Here is a 24,265-nt window from a genome sequence, read left to right as displayed (position 1 = left end):
CGTGAGGAGGCTAGGGAGGTGACACAGCATCAGTGAGACTCCTATTGGAATATTGCCTCCAGTTTTGGTGTCCTCATTTGAAAAAGATGTTGAGAAATTGGAGCTGGGGCAGCAAAGAGCCACCAAATGTTCTGCGGGCTGTTGAAAAATGCCTTCTAGGGAGCGATTGAAAGAGCTCAACCTGTTTAGCTGATGAAAAGCAGATTGAAAGGTGATGTCACTGAAGTGTTGAAATACCTTAATGGAGAGAAAATACTGGGGATTAAAAGGTTCGTTAATCTAGCAGAGAAAGGCAAAACAAGACCCAATGGCTGGAAGGTGAAAAGAGACCAATTCATATGACAAATAAAGCACAAATATTCAACAGCGAGGATGATTCACCACGGGAAGAAGCTACCAAGGAAAGTGGTGGATTCTCCATCTCTTGATGTCATTTAATGAAGACTAGATACCTTTCTGGAATGTCTTTACCAAATGTTAGCGACTGTGGTATACAGGAGGCCTGTGATATGCAGGGGGTCAGATGAGATGCTCTAATGGTCTCTTCTGGCCATCAAGTCGACTCATTTCTGAAAAACTGAGTGTAGCATTGGGAGTAGCCTCTGATGTTTTGCTGTCTAGCCGGCATGCTTCCTAGAATGAACACTCCTTGAGTGGAGTGATCCACAGGGAGTAGCTCAAACCTCCAAAGTGTCTGGCCAGTGGCAGGACATTAGCACTGCAGGGGAGGGGTGGGTAGGCTGACAGGATAGCAAGTGTGAAAAAGGGGACAGGGAGTGGGGTGTGAGAGGAGCCTATTTCAGAAAAAGCCCCAGATAGCGGGACTGTCCCTATAAAATTGGGACATCTGGTCACCCCAGGGGTGGGTGTGGTAGTGACATCACAAAGGCCTTTTGCAGGACCTCAGCCTATTGGTCAAAGGTGGTGGGGAGGTGGTGACCTCACAGAGAGATGCTGACATCAGCCAGGCAGGACAGGGGTGCAGGGCCAGGGAAACATCGCAGACCCCTGTAGCTTTGCTTCAGCAAGTCTCCTTCTCGAGGTCCCTCCTTGAGGACAGAGAGTATTAGGGTTACGTACGTGAGTGTGAGGAGGAACCTCTTTCAAGTTTTCTCCTTTCCTTTTCCTGATTTTACTTGAAAACAGACATCCCTGTTTGGAACGTAAGAGCCTCTGAGAGGTTTGGAACCTGTTCAGTCTGATCCATTTGGTGCCAGATAAATTCTAGGCCTGGAAAATGCAAGCTTAAGGCGGCAGTATTTTATTCCCCACCTAGGATTTTGTCCCTTAGAATCACTGGGGACATTAGGGTTTGTCCTTTTTGTTTTACCTTTTCCTCCATCCCTCCCTCCTTTCTCTTCTTCTCTTACTACTTTTGTCCTTTCCCTTGTTCTCCTCCCGCCACCAGGAGAGTTGTATGGGGGGAGTCACTGGGGGTGCTCTGCAGCTCCCATTGTGGAAGATCCACCCAAAAATGTTGGGCTGAAATAGTGCTTGGCCCGTGATCCCCACCGGTGACCTGGGCCATCCTTTGGGCTCTCTGGTGAGAAAGTGTCACCTCAGCCTCCCGCCCCTTAGTCTCTACCCGGATTGTCTGAGGAGGAGGTTATTAACAGGGAGGAGACTTGGGTCATTGTTTTTCTCTTTTAAGACCAAGTAAATAAGTTATAACGAGTCATGTTTGATTAACGTTGCTGCTTCTCTGCATTCATTGTCTCTGAGCAGTTCATGATTCTCTCTAACATTGCAGTTCTCCTGAAACACTTGCTGAATAATTACTATGAACTGTTGTTGGTCTGGAGCTCATTTGAGAGCACTTTATTCAGGTCGTTCAACATATGAAACTCAAGATCCGATGGTTAGTTTGCAAGTTAGGGCTCTTGGGTCCTATTCCCAACTCTGCCACTGACTGGCTGTGTGACATCAGACAAGTCAATTCTCCTTTCTCAGCCTTAGCTTCTCCCTCTTTCAAGTAGGCATAACAATCGGCTCCTACCTACCTCACAGTGGGTGGAGGATGGGGATCCATTGGAGAGTGTCACTGGGAGCAGTGAATAATATGAGGTGTCCTATCACTTTTACTCAGATAAGACTATGACATAATAGAGTAGCTGAAATATTCTATTTTATTTGTTTTTGATTATTTTGAGATTGTTAAGAGAAGCTACTCCTTAGCTCAGACTGAAGCATCTTCTCTAATTTTCGATCTATCTGTCTCCTCTTTGTATGCGATGGGACAATTTAACACACAGTGACAAACAGGAGATGCTTTTGTTTTGCAACAAAATATTTTTGCAAAGAATTTTCATCCCACTTGATATGATTTCAAGAAACAAACCGGTTTAGTCTGAATGAGATTTTCTGACCAAAACAGTTAAATGAAATTTCCCCACCATCTTGATTCCTGGTCTCTCTCCCTGCCTCTGGGGGGCTTGTTGTCTGTCAGAACAGGAGTCAAGATTGTTGGCTTCTCTTTCTGGCTCTATCACCACCTTGCTGTGTAGGCCCTTTGGTAGGTCACTTCCCTTTTCTGTACCTAAGGCTCCCCCTCTGTCCAATGGGAACAGGGACAATTTGCAAACTCTGGGCAGTCGTGAGCCTGTGTGAGATAAGGGGCGTTAAAGCCCTTTGTGAAGGAGAAAGGGGAGTTTCACGGTGTTGAGCACTGAGGAATTCTAAACTTTGCTAAAATGTCTAGGCTGCGGAAACAATAAATAGTCGGGGCCAAATTTTAACCATTGTCTTTTTAAAAGCCTATTCAGGGATGTGAGTCCCACTCTTTTAGGTACATGGGGTTCTTTGCCAGGAGGAAAGAAGAGGTTCCTGCCTCCATTTTTATGGCCTTAACAAACCAGGTGCTGTGCCCTAGTTCTCATCTGAGATCCCTGCAAAGAACCTCTCCCCATCCGTTAACAACACAGTAGCTATCTTTGAAAGGGGAACAAAGAGAACCCTGGGACTTACAGACAAGCCAGCCTCATTCCATAGCTGGAAAGATACTGGAACACATTAAACAATCAGTTTGTCAGCACGTACAGGATCATTTGGTTCTTAGTACTAGTGAGCATGGATTTGTCAAGAACAAATGATTCCAAACCAATCCTATTTCCTTCTTTGACAGGGTTACAGGCCTAGAGGAGGTGGGCAGACAGTAGATGTGATCTATCGTGGTGTTAATCAGGCTTTTGACACAGTCCCATAGGACATTCTCAGAATCAAACTAGGGAAATGTGGTCTAGATGCAATTAGTATAATGTGGGTGCACAGCTGGTTCAAAACCCATCCTCCAAGAGTCGTTCTCCATGTTTGGCTGCCCAGCTAAGGGGGTGTACCAACTGGGTCGGGCAGGAATCAGTCTGGGGTGTGGTACTATTCCATATTTTCATTACTGATTTGGAAAATGGAGTGCAGAGCATGCTTCTACACTGTGCAGATGACACCAAGCACTTTGGAGCACAGGACTGGAATTCAAAACACCCTCTACTAATTGGAGAATTGGTCTTCTTGAGCCAAACTCCAGGGCTGGGCCCCTCTCTATAGACTGGGCGAAAGTGAAACTCCAGAACCAAACACTCCTCCTCCTGGACAGTGCATTCCAACCTTTAATGGCAGGGGGACCGGACATGAGGGCCTGGTTGTAATTGCCAGCTGTGGAAGGGAGTGTGTAGCAGTGGTTAGTGAAGGAGCCTGGAAATAAGACTGCTGCATCCCATCCGTGGCTCTGAGACTTGGTGTGACCCTGAGCAAGTAGCTTCAGCAAGTGGGAGCTGGGAGGTGCTGTCACCCCCACACTAAGGCAGTGTTTTGCACCCCTTGCTCCTGGCTGAGTTTTTCTGTCCCTTGGCAATAAGACAGACTCTTCTTTTCACAGTCAGTTGATCGCCCAGTGTCATCACCCTGCCTGCTGACTGGGCGTGTAACTCCTCAGGTCACCACCCTCTCCAGCCTACCTTGGGCTTGGAAAGTGAGGAGGAGGGCGAGCGACAGCAGGTGACCCTGAACATCCACCATCCATCGCTCCATCACCTAGAGCAAGTGAGTGACATTAGGGTTCCTCTGTGGCATTCCCTGTCTGTCTGGGGAGAGGCAGAAAGAGGGGGAGAGAATCTCTCCCAAAGGAGATTGGATTTGCAAATGGCCTCCTGGAGCCCCTCGCTCTCAGATGAGGGAGGGTGTTCTCCAGTGCCTTCTCCAGCGTGTTTGGAAAGGTCCCAGCAATGCAGCTCCCAGCCCTTCCCTTGTGGGAGACTGTTCCCCTGGCTGAGAGTGTCTGAGCTGGGCCAGACCCTGTGAGCTGCTGAGCATGGAAATCAATGAGAAATGAGGAGGCCCTGGGCTTCCTATACCTAGGGACTTTGATGTGGGGAATTTTTTCCCTGGAGAAGTCCGGAGTCCTGGGTAGTGTTCTGTTCTCTAGCCTGAGCAGTAGCCAGGGACGGCAGGACGGGGCTGCTTGTCCGATGGTCTTTGTAACTGACCCCAGTGCCTCCCCGGGTGTTGCAGCACCAGGGATGATGAGGGGAATCGTTCGGAGCAGACCATGCAATGAACTCCTGCCAGTGTGTGGAGATTGCACTCTCTGCACCCTTGTGAGGGGAGGAGGAGCTGCTGTGGCTGGGGCAGGGATGGGGAGGGATGAAAAAGGCTGTCTGGTGAGAGGCTGCCTGGACCCCAGACTCACTCCTGCTCCACGCTCGGTTCCAGGATAGCCGGGCTCCTGAGGATGTTCAGGAACAAGGCTCTGCAGGTGTCCCCAGAGCCTGAGGGAAGCAGCTGCCATCTTCCCCAGGAGCAGAGCAGCCCCTCTGTCCCCGCTGGCAGGGAAGGAGCTCCCAGATGGACCAGGAGGTGGAAGTGCCCAGCCTTCTGGCAGAGGAAACCCACTCCCGGCGCAGGTGCTGAGGTGGGAGAGGCACTGGTCAGGCTGAAATGGAGCTGGCCCAGGATGCAGCTGGGCAGGCAGGACCCAGCCCAGGAGGGGAGCCAGGCAGGGTGGCTCTGGGGCTTGTTGTGTGGGAAGCACCAGCCCCAGGAGCCCAGCCCTGATTCCCAGCAGGAGGCATCGCCCTGCCCAGTCACTGAGGACCTTCCATCTTCCCCGGGGCAGGAGGTGGAGGATCCCTGTCCCAGCACCAGCAGCTCGGCCCGCTCCCCATGGGACAGCAGCAGTGCCTGGGATTTGGTTAGCAGAGAGGCCAACGGGCGCTGCTGCTTTGTTCCAGGTGAGGAGCCAGTCTGGGCTCAGGGAGGGGTGAGCAGGGGGCTGTGAATACCCAGAGCCCAGGCCCTCAACCAGCGCTATGGGGGCAGGTCCCCAGCCCAGGTGTCTGGCCTGAGCCACGTGAACCTCTGAGACTAGATGCTGCCACTTTGGTCCTTGGTGTTCTGGTTGGCAGGGTGTGTGCGGGGAGAGGGAGCAGGCACTTCCCAGGGAGTCCAGGACAGTGTGTGGGGGGGATCTCTTTGCTATGGGCTCCTGAATTACTTGGGGGCTGAAGGTATCACTGAGAGCGGGGGATGTGGGGAGCGATCTGCCCTGGGTCCCGGAGGTGGGAAGGGAGCACATTGCCCCACCATGCCCCTGTCCTTCTCCCTAGTGGCAGCAGGTATCGTCCTGTCCCCTTTTCTCCCTGGTGCAGGGAACCCAGGGACTCAGAGGACGAGGAGGAGGAATGGGTGGACGTGGCCACAGAGGAGGCTGCTCTCAAGAACATTTGAGAGCAGCTCCAGGGCCGAGAAAAGGTACAAACGTTCCCCAGCTGTGCTGGAACCGAGATTCTCCCGCCCCTTCCCAGCACCCTGACCTCCTGCAGAGAGTCTTGTCTCTGATGATCCACCAGCCCTAATGGGGACCTTTCTTCTCCATGATCTGGGAGGGTGGGTCCCCACTATCCCCCATTCAGGCCTGAGTGCTGCAGCTGTTGTAGGTGGGGCAGGGAGGTCCCTGGCTAACTGGCTCTCTCTCCTGTAATTCCACTCCTGGTGGGTGCAGGACGAGGCCCAGCAGCTCATGTTCCTGCACGCCATCCACCCCCGTGTCTCGCTGCACATCAGAGAGGGCAGGACACATTGGAGCCACACTGCTGCAAGGCGGCTGTGCTGGAGAGGATTGTGGTGAGGGAGGACAGAGACATGGGAGGGGCAGGGGTCTCCCCGGGCCAATGGATGGGGGATGGCTGGTGCTGGAGGGGCAGCTGAGGCCAGGGATTGCTGGGGCTGAAGATTGGGGAGAAGAGACAGGAGAAATTCTGAGATTGGCCACTAGTGGGCAGGAATCGGAGGAGCGGGAGGCAGGTGTGGGGATCTTGCTCGCTGTGTGGGGTGCTGGCTGTGTAATCGCCTCACTGGGAAGTGTCAGTGAGGCCCGAATCTCTCACGCTCCTTTGGCTCTCACAGGAGCTTATGGGGGAGCTGCCTGATAACTCTCCACCTGGCGCCGTCCTCGCTAACTCCCTGATTGCTGTGGGCAACCTCGGGTACTGTGACCCTCCAGGCCTGTTTCCCTAACCCTGGTGCTGCTCAGGCCGAGGGCTGGGAGTCACTGCCCCTCCCACCACCAGGTCACCTCCCAAGGGTGGCTCCTCTGACAGAGATGGTGGGAAGGTTCACTCTCTCTGGTTGGGCTGTTCTTTTCACTCTAGTAACATTGCAATGGCTTTGGGGAGAGGCTCACTCCCAGGAACAGATAGAGGAGGGGCAGCAGGGTCCAAGGAACAGGCGCTATTCCTGCCCTGCCACTGTCTGTCTGGGAAAACTTGCACTTGTCATTCCCTGGCTCGGTGCCTCAGTTTCCATTCTCGCCAGCCTCAGCCTATTTCTCTGCAGTTTCACATCCCTGTTGGTGCCAGTCCAATCCCCGCAGTGCACAGTCTAATATCGCCTCTCTCTCTTGCCAGCACCATGACACCTGGCCTGGAGCCAGAGCTGGAGAGCCACCTCCTTCAAGCTGCCCTGCATGTCGTCTTCATCGTGAGCACGTAGAAAGACACCACCCAAGTCCAGATAGATCATGCTAAAGTCATGAATTGAAGAGCCAGCTGTCATCCTGCCATGAATTTTTGCTAATTGCCTGCAGTGGAATGTGAATGAGGGAGGCCAGGATATGTATTTGGGTGTCTCACAAGTGCTTCGCAGAGACCCCTCTTCCCGTCCTGTGGCAGGTATAGGCCCAGTTTCCCAAACACTGACCCATGGCTCTCCCTCGCTTTGCAGGATCTGCATAGGGTCTTGCCAGAGCTCCTGGATGCCATGCTGGGGAGCCTGCTGGCAGAGTCCCCAGACACCGACAGGCTCCATTACATCTTGGTGGGGAGCCCGATAAGAGGGGTGGGGCAATGTTGCCTGAACTGTTAGATCCATTTTCAAGTCTGTCCTCCTAGCTGGGCCCTCAGTGGGGCGTCCTTGGTCAGGGCAGTTAGTGTAATGCAGTGTCAGGCCCTTCCTCCTTGAAGGACAGAGGAAGTAGCTGGGAGTTCAAGCCAGAGCTTTGCCTGGGGACTGGCTTAGGGAGTGAGAGTCTGAACCCCTCCTGTGAGATCCAGAAGATGGTCCTCAGAGAAGAGTCACTGGCTCCTTCCAAGAGAAACAGGAGGATCCCAGAGAATCAGCCCTTCTCTCCATGGGCCCTGAGATTCCTAGGGGGATTGTGCTCACACTCAGTCCCTTCACCCAACCAAGGACTTGAGAGCCAAGAAGGGGTGAGGGATCTGTCTCCTTCCTGTTGAGCTGTTCAGGAATCAGAAGTTCAGGAAGTATGGGACGAGCCCCCACATCGAACGTTGTCCCAATCTAGAGAGATAATGACAAGTTGTGACCTGCAGGATACAGGCATTGTCCTGGGGGCAACAATCCCCTTCTAAATCTCTGAGATAAATGAATCGGATATTCCATCCCGTGCACAATGTCTCAGCACCCTGGGGATGGGGAGGGTCTCATTTGCGCAACACATGCACCTGCCCATGGATCCTGAGCTGCCTCCTTTCCCCCCAGCCCATGAACTATTGGATCGTGTCCAGGGTGTCGCAAGAGAGAGCCAGGGCCATTCGGAGCAGCACCGCCCTGCTCAGATCCACCATCACCCTCCCTGAGTTTGACATAAGTGACCTCTCAGCCCAGCTTCCTGACTCCAGGCGTCGGTGGGCTGGCTCAAACGGGCTGTAGGATGTGCTGCTGCAGGGGCTGGGGGTTAGGAGTGTTTCTCTTGGGGAGGCAGAGTCAGAGCAGAGAATGAACTCGGCTTGAGTCAAGTTCTTCTTGTCCTGGTTAAGTGGTGACTCTGGGCATTTTAAGGGGACCATACTGCAGGTTCATGCCTTTCTATCATCCTGGAGCAGCTGGGGAAAGTAAGTCCTCATGGAGGGCCCTGCCCACATCCCTGTGCTCCAGGCTCCTTTTGGGGGCAGAGGAAATGAAGGGTTTAGCTCAACCTCCTATTCTCTAGCATCTCCTGTGCAGGGGCTACTGGGACGGAGAGTCCTGGCCAGGCGGGGACTGGGAGCTGACAGGAAAATGCTGATGGAGTCCCCTCTCCCTCTCCCTTCGGTAAGAACTCAGCAGGATTCCCCAGGATGGGTCACCATGTGGCACAGCTGTCCATCAGTGACGCAGCCAAGGACCTGAGCCAGCAGGCCAGGGTGGGAGTGTACAGGCTCTATCAGCTGCTGCTGCACCAGAGGGCCGATGAAGTGAGCTGTAGCTCACGAAAGCTCATGCTGAAATAAATTGGTTAGTCTCTAAGGTGCCACAAGTACTCCTTTTCTTTTTACCAGAGGGGTAAGGAACCCAGATGTGAAATGGCACCCAATAGAGTGAGAGTGGGACCCCAACCAATTTCTCTCAGACTGACCCCGGCTGGAGACTGAGTCTCTATCGATCTCTTTCTGTGTTCTACACCACCCCCTGCAATTCTGTTGGCAAGGAATCTGTCCACTGTGCAACCACCAATGGGATTGGAAGGACACAAGCACTTGCAACCAAAATTACAAGTGTGTGTGTGTGTCTGTTTCCCAGGGCTGACCATCCATGAGGCCAAAGCCCTGTGGTGTTGGGACTGGCATCAGGACAGCAGGCTCCTGGGCTACAGGAACAGAGCCAGGGCTGGGGAGGTAAAGACACTCTGCCAGGGAGTGGGGGTGGCTGGGTCGCCTGCAGTGACTGCTTCCTGGGGCCGCGAGACAGAGATACCGTTCTAGCCCCAGGATTCGGAGCCTCACTCTGGGCAGTCTGCTAATGCCTCACATCCTGTTGGGTTTAGGTCTTCGTAAAACTCTTCTGGGAGGGGCAGAGAAGATCCTTCCTCTGGACAGCAATGCTGGCCATCCATGACCCCCTGCTGTGTGTCAGCCAGCCTGAGCTGGTCCACACCTACTCCCTCCTGCGGGATGCCCAGCGCTGATGGGGGACAAGGTAAGCAGCTGCATTAGAGTCAGGAGATTGGGGTGGGGCCCAGGCCTCCTTCCCATCCCATGTCCATTTGCTGGGCTTGCAGTAAGGAGCCTGGTGTGGAATGAGAGTGAGAACAGGTGCTACTGGGAAGGGAGATGAATTCAACTTCATGAGCAGAAGGGAGCCAGCTTGTCCCCAGAGTAGCTCCAACCCAGCTCTTTGCAAGGCTAATTAATGACAAGCATTGCTTCATCACGGACTTATGTTCTTAGGACATGGTGCTACCGCTCTTGGGAAGTGCCCTCTGCGAGTCTCTCCTGTCCCACAGGGCCACTCCAGTTTCCAGTGGACTAGTGTCCATGTCACCCGAGCCACCACCCAGAGTTGCTCCTGTCACTGGTAGCCTGGGAGGCCAAGGACTGACAAGTGATGGCGATTCAGCAGGCAGGCCTGAGGCACATTGGTGGGGGAAGCTTGTCCTGCTGCTGGCAGGGCTGGACTTGCTCTAGAGAGAACGGGAGGATTCAGTCAGCAGGGGCTGCTGATCTGCCCCATTCACCAGGGCTGCCATCCTGTGTCTTCAGCATAAGTGTCTGGGATGACTTGGAGAAAGGTCTCAACCTCCCGACATCCCACTTCACTTCTGCCAGAATCCCTCCTTCCCCCCACCTCCCTGCTAAAGCCCTGTCCCTGCCCAACCTGGGTTGGGGTGGAGGAGAGGGTTTTGAGAACTTGCGCTGTGGATTGGAGGTGGAACAGCTGTCAGGGGCACTGAGCGGGAGGTGGCAGGAGCTGACGCTACAAGGACGGGGGTTGGCACTGGAGGTCTCTAGAAAGGACAAGAAGACTTGATTCTGGGGGTAAGTATGGTGAATCCATCCCTCAGAGGTAGGCAGGTGGTGGGTGGAAATGCTGGTTCCAGGTGCCCTTAATCCCCCCAATTCCTCGGGGGCGTCTGAGTCTCTGACAGGTTCTCGTTCCCTTGCAGCAGGAGGACATCATGGCCAATGTGATGCGCCAGGTCCGCATCATCCAGCACTTGCGCCAGATGCCTGAGGCACTGCAGGGCTGTGCCTCTGAGGCCACCAGCAACTCCCACTCCCTGCCTCAGGTACTGCTCTGGGTCAATGTAAATGGGGAGATAGTGGAAGGGGAAATGGAGCCCCCTGGCACTCACAGAAACTCTCTCCCCTCTCTGTGGAGCAGGGTCCTTCCTTCTGCCCCCCAAATTCCAGCAGAGTTTTACAGACGGGCGCAGCCTGCAGCTGAGCCACCTCCGGGAACAGTGGGGACAGGTCACCTCATCCCATCAAAGCAAGCAGTGCTGGCTTTCAAAGAGGCTTAGATGGAAGACCCCACTCCGTCATGGAGGTAAGAGCCATTTACTCCTTGGGGCGTGTGGGCCTCTTGGGGGAGAAATGGGATCATAGAATCATAGAATACCAGGGTTGGAAGGGACCTCGGGAGGTCATCTAGTCCAATCCCCTGCGCAAAGCAGGACCAATCCCCAATTTTTGCCCGGGATCCCTAAATGGTCCCCTCAAGGATTGAACTCACAACCCTGGGTTTAGCAGGCCAAAGCTCAAACCACTGAGCTATCCCTCCCCCGCTAATGCATAGCCTGCCTGGGAGCTTCCCCCATCCCTGTCACCCAGCTCTGGAACAGAGACATCTCCATAATTGTACCACCCTGGTTTTGTTCGTAGGAAGGTGCTCCCCAGAGATGTCCTCTAACCTGGACTCCTGAGAGGGTTTCCAGCAGGAGGCTCCATCCCCTAGGGCATGAAGAGGACATCAGGTAGTCTCGTTCACATGGCATCTCCGGTCTCCAGCTCCACTTCCCGCAGCAGGGCAAATGAACCTATCAGCTCCCAGAATCCCAACTCTTTGACCTCCTTTCACTCAGCAGTGGGATTTCTCCAGCCCCCTCACCACACCTGTCAGCCTCTGAATGATGAAGGGCCTGAATGTCAGAGTCACCAGAACAAGCAAACTCCAGTTGCAGGCAGTGGGGCCTGTGTGTACTGAGCCCCTCTGGAAACCAGGTCTGAAATGGGAACAAGGACCCCAGCCCAGGAACAGTAGGAGTGGGCAGAGCAGGCCTGTAACAAGGTGCTCTCCCCTGGGCTGCACAGCCTGGGGCTTAGCCAAGCTGATTACAGAATGAGCCCTACCTGAGAGGCACCATGTAACCCCTCCTACAAAGCCAGACTTCAGTGGTGATACAGCCCAGCTGGGGTATCAACAGGAATGAGAACGAGTTAGGAAATTCAGAGCAGCAAGGAAAATCTAGAGGGAAACTTGAGAAGAGAGGTGGGAAGTGCCCAGGGAAAAGTGCAGCAAAGAGAAAGGAGTAGACCTTGCTGTTGGGTACAGGACCCTGAGCTGCTCCCAGTGTCAGGGTGGAAGTGGGTTCTCCTATTGGCCCCAAAGAAAGGGGCGTCCACGCACCCGGAGAGGGTTACCGAGCCCAGCAAGGGGGCTGCAGGATGAGGAAGAGCCCCAGTGATGGCAGAAGGACTTCTTTCTGTGGAAAGACATGTTTGGACTTTTAGTGTGAGACAAGCTGGGCCCCAGGAGGATTGACGAAAGATGGTGACCTGGCTGAAGGGTTGAGTTACCAGGCAGAGAAACTGTCACGGTGCTGGAGTGACCACTGATGGGGGATGCTAGCCTAGCGAGAGGGCTGTGATCATGCCTGGCCGCCATGGGTGCAAGGAACGATGAGTAGCTTCCTTTCTGATTGGCATTGTCAGGAGGATTGAATTCCCCCTGTTATCCGTGAGGGCTGATGGAAGTCTTGGCTGCTGAAGGACCGTCTGTCCTGCCAAGCGGGTGTCTCAAGGGACCAAGCTGGTCACTGGATTTCTCACTTCAGTTCCCGGGACTGGTTAAGCAGCCAAAGCAGGTCTAGGGGTTTCTCACGCAGCTCCTAGAACACCAACAGAGGCAGAAGGAAGTGCAGGCGGAGCTACAGACGTGGCAGCAGCAATATCTGTGAGAGATCCTGGAAAGGGAAATCAACCCAGGGTCTGCTATGCCCATGGACAAAAAGAGCAGACAAAGAGAGCATGCCTGGGCTGTGCTGTGAAGATTAGCCCAGGAAAGCAGCGCATGAGAAAGTGTACAAGCGTGGCCTAATGCCAAGATGGGGACAAGAGTTCTTTGTTTTGAGTGCAGAGAAGCAGGCCATATCAAAAGACACGGCCTGCTCTAGGAAATTGCTGAGTGCAAAATAAGGGGCCAGGGCCCCACGAAGGTAGAAAGAAAGTAGAAGGCATCCTCTGACACAAACCCACATGAGGCAGGCAACGTGGAGGTGGCAGGGATAGTCATGGACTTTGCAGACCCTCCACCAACAGGCCCTGTTGGGTGCTGGAGGGAGGTGAAGGACAAAATGGTTGGCCCAGAGATGAAGCAGAATGAAGGAGGGAGAAACACAAGGGTGGAGCAGTCCGTGGTGGGTTCTCAGACCCTGACGGAAAGGGTTTTGGCGTATGCAGCGGCTGTAGCAAAAAGGGGTAGAGAAGAAGCTAAAGGCTTCGGAACAGGCTCCGCAAGCAGTTGCGAATGAGAAGGAGTGGCTGCAGGAAGAGCGCTGGGATACTGCGTAAGAGAAGGATTGCCTCTTAATTCTGGTGAGCGGCTGGCAGTGGAGCTGGAGACACTGTGCGCAGGCTGTACAAGCGCGCAGCCGGTGACAGCGATGAGATGATGAGGGACGAAACTTGGACAAGAATCGAACTTGCCCCCCAGGTGGGCGATGTTCTAAGGAGGAGGGAATATAACGGAGAGTGGCCTGTGGGCTGTAAAGCCTGGACCTAAGCCAAACTGATTACAGAGTGAGCTTCACCTGAGGGAAAAACCAGGGAAAACCGCAGCAAAGGTACAAGAGCAGGCCTAGTTGTTCAGTAGAGGGCCTTGGGGCAGAACCTAGAATCCAGGGTGGGACTGGTTCTCCCGTGGTCTCTAAGGAAGGGGATTTAGAACGCCATAGAAAGGGCTACCAAGGGCAGGCAGAGCCAAAGTCAAGCTGAGGAAGAGCCTCCAAAGGGACGGAAGACCTTGATTCTGTTAAAGATATTTTTGAACTTTTTGTTTGGGATGAGCACGACCCAGGAAGGAGTGGACTAAAAGACGGTCACCTGGCTGAAGGGCTGAGTTCCCAGCCAAAGAACTCCCAGAGGGCCCTAGTGACTATTGACGAGGGTGCTAGCCCAGCAAGAAAGCTGTAACACCAAGCCTTGCCAGGAAGGGGCAGCCTGGTTTTGGAGAGCGGTGGGGGGGATGACCTATGGGAGAGGATAGCTGGAGGGGTCGTACAGGAGGGGCAACAGGATCCAGTGATGAGAGCAGGGAACTGGTTGGACTGCAGCCCTGCCACTGGGTGGTAATGTGATCCTGGCCAGGTCACTCTCCCACCTGATGCCTCACTTTCTCTGTCTTTGAAATGGGGATCATCCTGACCCACATTAAGTAAGTGTTTGATCCTCTGCTCTTCGTTCCCAAATCTCTGCTCTCCTTGTCCCACACAGGCCTCTGCCCTTTTCCTCAAACTTCCATGCCCATGTTAGTGCCTGTGTAGCACCCCAATGGCAAGGTCTCATGTACAGTCTCCTGCCAGCAAACTGAAGCTGCCCCTAGATCCAGAACAGGAATCGCAGTTCCCGTGCGCGGCCTGAATGGAGGATAGACCATGGGCATGGGGACGGCCAACACTCACATCCAGGTAGATCATCAACGTACTCCTCTGTCCCAGGAGCAGGAAGGTCTCTGGTTCTCGCCCTTTTCGGTGGCTGGAGCTGCTGAGTTGGGGTTGCGGGTGGGCAGAGATGGGAACAGGCCATAGGATTAATCCACTGTCAGGGACAGAGTCCCACCCTGTGGGAGATAATGTTGCCCCTCTGCGGGGAAGTCCTTCCTTGCAGATGCTGTGCTTTGGTTCCTGGATTCTGCCAGGAAGCCCAGCTCCCATCCCTTGCAGTTTGGCTATTGCCTACCTTGCTCAGCACCAGGCCCTCTGCAGAGAGGGCAAGGACTGCAGAGCCAGCTGTCATCCTGGCAGGTGTAGTCCCAGGTTCCATAAACCTGACCCATGGTCTCCCTCCCCTGATAGGCTCTGAAGAAGGCCTGCCCAGAGACGTGGATGCCATTCTGAAGAGCCTGCTGACAGCAACCCCCAGCACAGACAAACTCCCGCACGTCTTGGAGGTGAGCAGAATGGGCAGGGGCAACAGGAATTTTACCTTAGCCCTGGGGAGGCCTGGAAATGAGAGACTGGGTGATCCATGTCTCCATTGTGTCCTGCTATCTGAGAGCCATTGGGCCAGCCGTGGTCAGGGCAGTCAATGTAGAGCAGTCTTGGGGCCTTCCCTCCTTCAGGGACAGAGGGAAGGCGCTGGTGTTCGACAACGGGGCTCTGCCTGGTTCTGTTGAGCACTAACTCCAAGACCTCAGACAGGCTTGCGGAGTGAGAGCATCAGAGCCCTGTGAGGTCCAGGAGAAGGTCCTCTGAGAAGAGCACTGGCTCCTTCCGAGGAAGCTGCTGAGATGGGTCTTCACAACATCCTCTGGCAAGGAGTTCCACACATTGACTGTGCATTGTGTAAAAAAATACTTCCTTTTTTAAGTTTTAAACCTGCTGTCTATTAATTTCATTTGCTGACCCCATATCAGTGTGCAACAGAAATGGTTTCTCAAAGTCATGTTTAATAACATGATTGAATCCTTTTACAAACTCAATGTAAAAGTTTCTTAGAACAATAGTGCATTGGATTTGCCCTTGCAGCATGGTTCCTGTATGTCTCATGTGATCTTGCCAAGAGCTAATGAAAATAGCTACTTTATCCATAGAAGCATTGGCATGTGTCTGGAACCCATTTAATATCAAGACAATGTAGATATTAGTGTTGTCCATAGTATAGGAATCTTGGCATTTAGCCATGAAAGCAATATGGTAGTGTGCCTCGGTTTCCCTTCTCCTACAGCATATCAGGTCTGGAATGACTTTTCTCCTGTGAAAAGTTTCAAGACTGTTTACAAGTATCAGGGGGTTGCCGTGTTACTCTGTATCCACAAAATCAACAAGGAGTCCGGTGGCACCTAAAAGACGAACAGATTTATTTCGGCATAAGCTTTCATGGGTGAAACATCTGTATCACAGGGTCTTTTAACATAAAGTGTGTTCTTATGTATCACTCTTAACATGTTCAAGGGTTTTGCCAAAAGATTAGGAACCGTGATTCAGGATGGCCAGAGTGCAGTAGGAGAGTGTTAAAAGGGAGCTTTGTTCACTGTAGAAGGAAGAAAGTTTGCTCTTGATTAATTAAAGCACCTGAAGCCAGTCACCTGATAAAACCCCCCAACTTCAATCAGACCAGGGAAGGAGTTGAAGCAGAGTGGATTAGTGTTGGAGCAGAGAGCAGTTTGGAGGTAAGGAGAGGAGAGTTTGGGGAAGTGCTGCGGTGGGCTAAGAAGACCAAGACCCTAGGTAAAGGGACAGCTGGTTGGTGCAAAGGGAGGGCAGGAAGGCCCACAAGCTGAAGGGCAGTAGAGGGAAGTAGCCCAGGGGAAGGAACCGCTAGTTTAAGCAGTTTACCGCTATTCCTAGGGCCCCTGGGCTGGGACCCAGAGTAGAGGGAGGGCCTGGGTCCCTCCCTCTCCCCTCCCCTCCTCTCGGACACTAGTTGAGCAGTTAATACCCCTAAACTGGGGTATTGAGAAACGGTGTCCTGAACCCTCCCCAAGAAGAGAGAGCGAGACCCATCCAAGTCATGCCGGCAATTTACCACAGCACATTGTACTTTTTTACAGTTTTTCATAATAGCAACAAAATAGCTACAAAAATCACCATTAGCAATAACAATAAATCCATTGGAAGTGTCCATCTACAATCATTTTAGTCATGCCACACCTTTGGCTCAATACCACTGGGGTTTGGGCCTTGTAGGGTTACCCTGTGACTTCCCTTTGCAAAATTCAGTTCTCACTTTCCTCCTTGTCCTTAAGTAAAAGAAAAAGGTTCTCCCGATCCCAAAGGACCAAGCCCCAGACCCAGGTCAATAGACAAGTCAGATCTTGCCCACAAATCACGCAAATCCTTTAGGGGGAAGGAGGAACAAGGAGCACCTTGATTCTAAAAGAGCCAAGGAGGAGAGGGACACGGTCCATGAAGAGAGCCTGCTCCGGGGTTCCTGGGGGAAGAGAGGAAGAGCAGGGAGCAGGACCGATTGCTCAGGGGGGGAATGCTGGATATGGGGCCAGCAGGGGGGTTCATCCAGCTCATGTCACAGCACCAGCCCCAGTGCGTGTGCCGGCTGCAGTGTCTGCAGGTGCACAGGTCCATGTACCTGTGACAGTGGAATGGTGTTCCCGGGCCTGGCTCACAATGGTTGGAGGGTGGAGTTTGCGGCAGGGCCTGTGACCAAAATTACAGATGGGGTTTCTGTTCCCAACTATTGACAGTTGTGTGTCTCAGAGAAAGATCCTCTTACCCCTCTCTCCAAGAGACGTACCCGTGTCTCCAAAACCAGTCAGGTGGCAGAGCGCATACTGGTTTATGCCGTAGATGACACGTTTTTTGGCCAGCCTTGAACGCTCCAATTCCCTGATGAATGTTCTTCTGACCCTTAATTGCTTTTATACTTTTGCTCTCGCCATTATTCAGACACTCAGCCCAGTCGGCCTGGTCCCACTTCCACGTGGTGCCTCACTTTCCCCCTCTCTAAAGTGGAGATAATCCTAACTGACAATTAGACAGATCTTCTTCCCAAATCCCTGCCCTCCTTACCCAATACCAGCCTCTGCCCCGTTTTCCCAAACTTCCATGCCTATCTTTGTGCCTGTCTCCACCCCCAACTGCAAGGTCTCAGACACAGTCTCCTCCCAGCAAGCTGAAGCTGCCCCTGGCTCTGGAGCTGGAATCGCATGTCCTGAGAGCTTCCCTTGCATGGTCTTGACTGTGGGCATGAGAAAGGACAACACCCATATATAGGTTGAACATGGACCTCCACCTCTGTCCCAGCAGCAGGATGGCCTCTGGTCCCTGCTCCCGCAGACAGCTGGAGCTACTGAGAGGTGTGATTGGCAGAGCATGAGAACAGCCCATGAGGTTAAGAAATGGTGGGGAGAGCCTGGATTCTGCCCAGAAGCCCAGCTTCCATCCCTAGCAGCTTGGCTGTTTTCTACCCTGCTGTGCACCAGGCCCTCTGCAGAGAGCTGTTCTGCGCAAGGACTGCAGAGCCAGCTGTCATCCTGGCAGGTGTAGCCCGAGGTTCCATAACCCTGACCCATTGTCTCTCTCTGCTGGCAGGCTCAGAGCAAGGCCTGCCCATAGAAAATGGATGACGAGCTCTAGATCTTGCTGACAGCATCCCCCAGCACAGACAAACTCCAGCACATCTTGAAGGTGAGCAGAATGGGAAGGGGCAGTAGGGATTTTACCCTGGCCCTGGGGACTTCAAGAAAGAAGAGACTGGAAAATCCATGTTTCTTCTCTTGGATCCTTCCCAGTATGCATTTGTCGTATCAACTCAGTGGGTGGCCTTGGGGTTAACTCACTTCCCCCTTCCGGCATCATTCTTCACCACTCTCAGATCTACCCTGGGGAAGAAGGACATAAGCCCTGACAATCACCTTCACCTGTTGGTGTCTGGCCCTGGGACCCTAAACCAACTGGACTATCTGCCCCATCACCTAAACTGCCCTGTCGTTTCCTCCTAGGGCCTTGTCCTAAGTGCTCTGCCTAGCCCCTTCCTGGCTTGTCCCTGACCTTTCAAGGACTCTCCAAGCCCGTCCCACACCTGCTCCTCTTGGGTCTCTCTCCTGGCTAAGCACAGGCTGCCCTTCTATCTCTCAGCAGGCCTGGGTCATAGTCACATGCTGCTGCTTGTCACCTGACCCCCACACTTATTCCCTTCCCCCTAGGGAGCTGCATAACCTGGGCTAGGTGCAGTTGAGCTCCAACCCCTTTCCTGGCCATCTCACCCTGGGACAGGTTGAAACCGGAAACCTGTGGGATAACAGTAACTGTTTGCTCTGAAATGTGCTGAAGACACAATGGAAGAGGAAATCCTTTGGTCTGGATTTAAATTATTCCAACTGAAAGTGAATGAGAGAAAATAGGTCCAGAGTTATCTTCCTAGCAGCAGAAAATGTAAAGATTGATACATGTTAAGGACAGAAAGGACCATTATGTGTACCTAGTCAAATCTCCTGTATAACTTGAGCCCTAGAATGTCACCAAGAGGTTCCTTCAGCCAACCATAACATGGGACTGAGCCAGAGCACGTCTTTTGGAAGGACATCCACATGCATAAGAGCAGGGGTTCTCAAACTGGGGGACAAGCCCCCTCAGGGGGTCGTGAGGTTATTACATGGGGGGTCGAGAGGTGTCAGCCTCCACCCCCAACCCTGCTTTGCCTCCAGCATTGAAATGGTGTTACATATGTAAAAAAGTGTTTTTAATTTATAAGGAGGGGTGACACTCAGTGGCTTTCTCTGTGAAAGCGGTTACCAGTGCTAAAGTTTGAGAACAACTGCATTAGAGCCATCTGGCTAACAGAAAATCTTTCTTCTGGAATGACGTGGGGTTAAGGGACATGGAGGAAAAGACATGGAGGCCGTGATTAAAGTTAGAGGAGGGAAGCCAGGATAATAGGGGTGAGGTCCCAGGACTGGCTATCAGAAGACCTGCCATTTTCTATTCCTGGCTTTGGGACCATGAGCGAGTCTCTTCAATGCTGGGTGCCTCGGTTTCCCCACTATCAAATAGAGCTAATCAAGGTTTTGTTTGTTCTCCCCATTTCTCAGGGTGGGAAACCGAGACACAGTTGGGACCTGTCTACACTACAGCTCCCTAGAGCATTTCTAAGCTGCTGACCCCCACATGTTTTTCGGAGCCTATAGACAACACAGCTCCTAAAGGTGGGTTTGTTCTGTTCTTATTCCCTATGTACCAGCAGGGCTGGACGGCCTTTTCTCACTGTGCTGTGGGGAGCAGGTTCTGGGTACTAAGACTATGAAGAAGCTCTCTAGGACTAATTTTTAAAAATATTTTTATCCATGAATTGGGAGAAAATATACAATCCCTGCTGATAAGCTTGGTGGGTGACAAAATACTGGCAGAGTGGAAATCACTGATGAGGAGAGGGCAGTGATACAGAGCCATCCGGCTCATTCGGCAAGCTGGGCCCATTGAAAGAAAGCAAGTTTGACCAGAGCCAAATGCAAGGTCCTATACCTAGCAACGAAGCATGCTGGTCACACCTCCAGAATGGGGAAGTGAATCCAGGAAAGCAGTGACTCTGAAAAGGATTGAGGGGCCATAGTGGAGAAGTCACTCAACACAAGCTCCCAGCATGATGCTGTGGTGACCAGGGCTAAAGCCATTCTTAGATGTAGGAGCAGAGCCGTGAGGAGGCTAGGGAGGTGACACAGCGTCAGTGAGACTGCTATTGGAATACCGTCTCCTCCCCCAACAGGCACTGTCCCAGATCTGGACCCTGCTTGTGTAGGAGTCGTGGGTAATTTGGACAATGGGCAGGCCCCCGCTATCCCGCGTACAGGCCTCAGTCCTGCAGCTGGTGTGGGTGGGGCAGGGAGGTCCCTGGCTAACTGCCTCTCTCTCCTGTAACCCCACTCCTGGGGGGTGCAGGACGAGAACCAGCAGCTCATGTTCCTGCACGCCATCCACCCCTGTGTCTCGCTGCACAGCAGAGATGGCAGGACACATTGGAGCCACACTGCTGCAAGGCGGCTGTGCTGGAGAGGATTGTGGTGAGGGAGGACAGAGATATGGGAGGGGTAGGGGTCTCCCCGGGCCAATGGATGGGGGATGGCTGGTGCTGGAGGGGCAGCTGAGGCCAGGGATTGCTGGGGCTGAAGACTGGGGAGAAGAGATAGGAGAAATTCTGAGATTGGCCACTAGTGGGCAGGAATCGGAGGAGCGGGAGGCAGGTGGGGGGATCCTGCTGGCTGTGTGGGGAGCTGACTGTGTAATCGCCTCACTGGGAAGTGTCAATGAGGCCTGAATCTCTCACGCTCCATTGTCTCGTTTGGGTCTCACAGAAGCTCATTGAGGAGCTGCCTGATAACTCTCCGCCTGGCGCCATCCTCGCTAACTCCCTGATTGCTGTGGGCAACCTCGGGTACTGAGACCCTCCAGCTCTGTTCCCCTAACCCCGGTGCTGTTTAGGCCCAGGGCTGGGAGTCAGTGCTGCTCCCACCACCAGGTCACCTCCCAAGGGTGGCTCCTCTGACAGAGATGGTGGGAAGATTCACTCTCTCTGGGTTGGGCTGTTCTTTTCTCTCCAGTAACATTGCAATGGCTTTGGGGAGAGGCTCACTCCCAGGAACAGATAGAGGAGTGGCAGCGGGGTCCAGGGAACAGGCGTTATTCCTGCCCTGCCACTGTCTGTCTAGGAAACCTTGCACTTGTCATTCCCTGGCTCGGTGCCTCAATTTTCATTCTCGCCAGCCTCTGCCTATTTCCCTGAAGTTTCACGTCCCTGTTGGTGCCAGTCCCACCAACACGCCCTGTTGGGTGCTGCAGGGAGGTGAAGGACGAAATGGTTGGCCCAGAGATGAAGCAGACTGAAGTAAGGAGAAGCACAAGGGTGGAGCAGTCCGTGGTGCGTTCTCAGACCCTGACGGAAAGCGTTTTGACGTATGCAGCGGCAGTAGCAAAAAGGGTTAGAGAAGAACCTAAAGGCTTCGGAACAGGCTCTGCAAGCAGTTGCGAATGAGAAGGAGTGGCTGCAGGAAGAGCGCTGGGATACAAGCTCGCAGCCGGTGACAGCGATGAGATGACAAGGGATGAAGCTTGGACAAGAATAGAACTTGCCCCTCCGGGTGGGCGATGTTCTGAGGAGGAGGGAATATAACAGAGAGTGGCCTGTGGGCTATAAAGCCTGGACCTAGGCCAAACTGATTACAGAGAGAGCTTCACCTAAGGGGAAAACCAGGGAAAACCGCAGCAAAGGTACAGGAGCAGGTTTAGCTGTTCAGTACAGGGCCTTGGGGCAGAACCTAGAATCCAGGGTAGGACTGGTTCTCCCATGGTCTCTAAGGAAGGGGATTTAGAAAGCCATAGAAAGGGCTACCAAGGGCAGGCCGAGCCAAAGTCAGGCTGAGGAAGAGCCCTCAAAGGAACGGAAGACCTTGTTTCTGTTAGACATTTTTGAACTTTTTGTTTGGGATGAGCACGACCCAGGAAGGAGTGGAGTAAAAGACGGTCACCTGGCTGAAGGGCTGAGTTCCCAGCCAAAGAATGCCCGGAGGGCCCTAGCGACTACTGACGGGGGTGCTCGCCCAGCAAGAAAGCTGTGACACCAGGCCTTGCCTAGAAGGGGCAGCCTGGTTTTGGAGAGTGGTGGGGATGGCGTATGGGAGAGGATGGCTGGAGGGGTCGTACAGGGGGCAATAGGGTCCAGTGTTGAGAGCAGGGAACTAGTTGGACTGCAGCCCTGTCACTGAGTGGTAATGTGATCCTGGCCAGGTCACTCTCCCACCTGATGCCTCACTTTCTCTATCTTTGAAATGGGGATCATCCTGACCCACATTAAGTAAGTGTTTAATCCTCTGCTCTTCCCTCCCAAATCCCTGCCCTCCTTGCCCCACACAGGCCTCTGCCCTGTTCCTCAAACTTCCGTGCCCATGTTAGTGCCTGTGTAGCCCCCCAATGGCAAGCTCTCATGTACAGTCTCCTGCCAGCAAACTGAAGCCGCCCCTAGATCCAGAACAAGAATCGCAGTTCCTGTGCATGGCCTGAATGGAGGATAGACCATGGGCACGGGGAAGGCCAACACTAATATCCAGGTAGATCATCAACGTACTCCTCTGTCCCAGGAGCAGGAAGGTCTCTGGTTCTTGCTCTCTTCAGTGGCTGGAGCTGCTGAGTTGGGGGTACAGGTGGGCAGAGATGGTAACAGGCCAGAGGATAAATCCAGTGTCAGGGGGGGAGTCCTCCCTCTTGTGGGAGATGATGTTGCCCCTCTATGGGGAAGTCCTTCCTTGCAGATGCTGTGTTTTGGTTCCTGCACTCTGCCAGGAAGCCCAGCTTCCATCCCGAGCAGTTTGGCTGTTCCCTACCTTGCTCGGCACCAGACCCTCTGCACAGAGCTGCTCTGGGCCAGGAGTGCAGAGCCAGCTGTCATCCTGGCAGGTGTAGCCCCAGGTTCCATAACCCTGACCCATGGTCTCTCTCCGCTGGCAGGCTCGGAGGAAGGCCTGCCCATAGAACATGGATGACGAGCTCTAGATCCTGCTGACAGCATCCCCCAGCACAGACAAACTCCAGCACATCTTGGAGGTGAGCAGAATGGGAAGGGCCAGCAGGGGTTTTACCTTGGCCCTGGGGACTCCAAGAGAGAAGAGACTGGAAAATCCATGTTTCTGCTCTTGGATCCTTCGAGTATGCATTTGTGATATAAACTCAGTGGGTGACCTTGGGGTTAACTCACTTCCCCCTTCCGGCATCAGTCTTCTCCACTCTCAGATCTACCCTGGGGAAGAAGGACATATGCCTTGACAATCACCTTTACCTGTGGGTGTCTGGCCCTGGGACCCTCAACCAACTGGACTACCTGCCCCACCACTTAAACTGCCCTGACTTTTCCTCCTAGGGCCTTGTCCTAAGTGCTCAGCCAAGCCCCTTCCTGGCTTATCCCTGACCTTTCAAGGACTCTTCAAGCCCCTCCCACACCTGCTCCCCTTGGGGTGTCTCTCGTGGCTGAGCACAGGCTGCCCTTCTGTCTGTCAGCAGGCCTGAGTTCTTGTCACCTGACCCCCACATTTATTCCCTTCTCCCTAGGGAGCTGCATAACCTGGGCTAAGTACAGTTGAGCTCCAACCCCTGTCCTGGCCATCTCACCCTGGGACAGGTTGAAAGTGGAAACCTGTGGGCTAACAGTAACTGTTTGCTCTCAAAGGTGCTGAAGACACAATGGAAGAGGAAATCCTTTGGTCTCAATTTAAATTATTGCAACTGAAAGTGAATGAGGGAAAATAGGTCCAGAGTTATCTTCCTAGCTGCAGAAAATGTGTAGATTGATAGATGTTAAGGTCAGAAAGGACCATTATGTGTATCTAGTCGCACCTCCTGTACAACTCGAGCCCTCGAATGTCACCAAGTGATTTCTTCAGCCAACCATAACATGGGAATGAGCCAGAGCACGTCTTTTGGAATGACATCCACATGCATTGGAGCCAGCAGGCTAACAGAAAATCCTTCTGCAGTGACATGGGGTTAAGGGACATGAAGGAAAAGACATGGAGGCTGTGATTAAAGTTAGAGCACTGAGACCAGGATAACCGGGGTTAGGTCCCAGGATTGGCTAGCAGAAGACCTGCCATTTTCTATTCCTGGCTTTGGGACTATGAGCGAGTCTCTTCACTGCTGGGTGCCTCGGTTTCCCCAACTATCAAATAGAGCTAATCAAGGTTTTGTTTGTTCTCCCCATTTCTCAGGGTGGGAAACCGAGACACAGTTGGGACCTGTCTACACTACAGCTCTCTAGTGCATTTCTAAGCTGCTGACCCCCACATGTTGTTCAGAGCTTATGGACAACACAGCTCCTAAGGGTGTGTTTATTCTGTTCTTATCCCCTATGTACCAGCAGGTCTGGGCGGCCTTTTCTCACTGTGCTGTGGGGAGCAGGTCCTGAGTACAAAGGGTCTGAAGAAGCTCTCAAGGACTAATTTTTAAAAATAATTTTTATCAATGAATTGGGAGAAAACATACAATCCCTGCTGATAAGCTTGGTGGGTGACAAAATACTGGCAGAGTCGTTATTACTGATGAGAAGAGAGCAGTGATACAAAGCGATGTGGCTCATTTGGCTAGCTGGACCCATTCAAAGAAAACAAGTTTGACGAGAGCCAA

Source organism: Lepidochelys kempii, chromosome 3 (assembly GCF_965140265.1).
Source record: "Lepidochelys kempii isolate rLepKem1 chromosome 3, rLepKem1.hap2, whole genome shotgun sequence".
In the NCBI taxonomy this organism is placed as follows: domain Eukaryota; kingdom Metazoa; phylum Chordata; order Testudines; family Cheloniidae; genus Lepidochelys; species Lepidochelys kempii.
The sequence above is the reverse complement of the archived record's forward strand: the minus strand, read 5'-3'. Positions refer to the sequence as shown.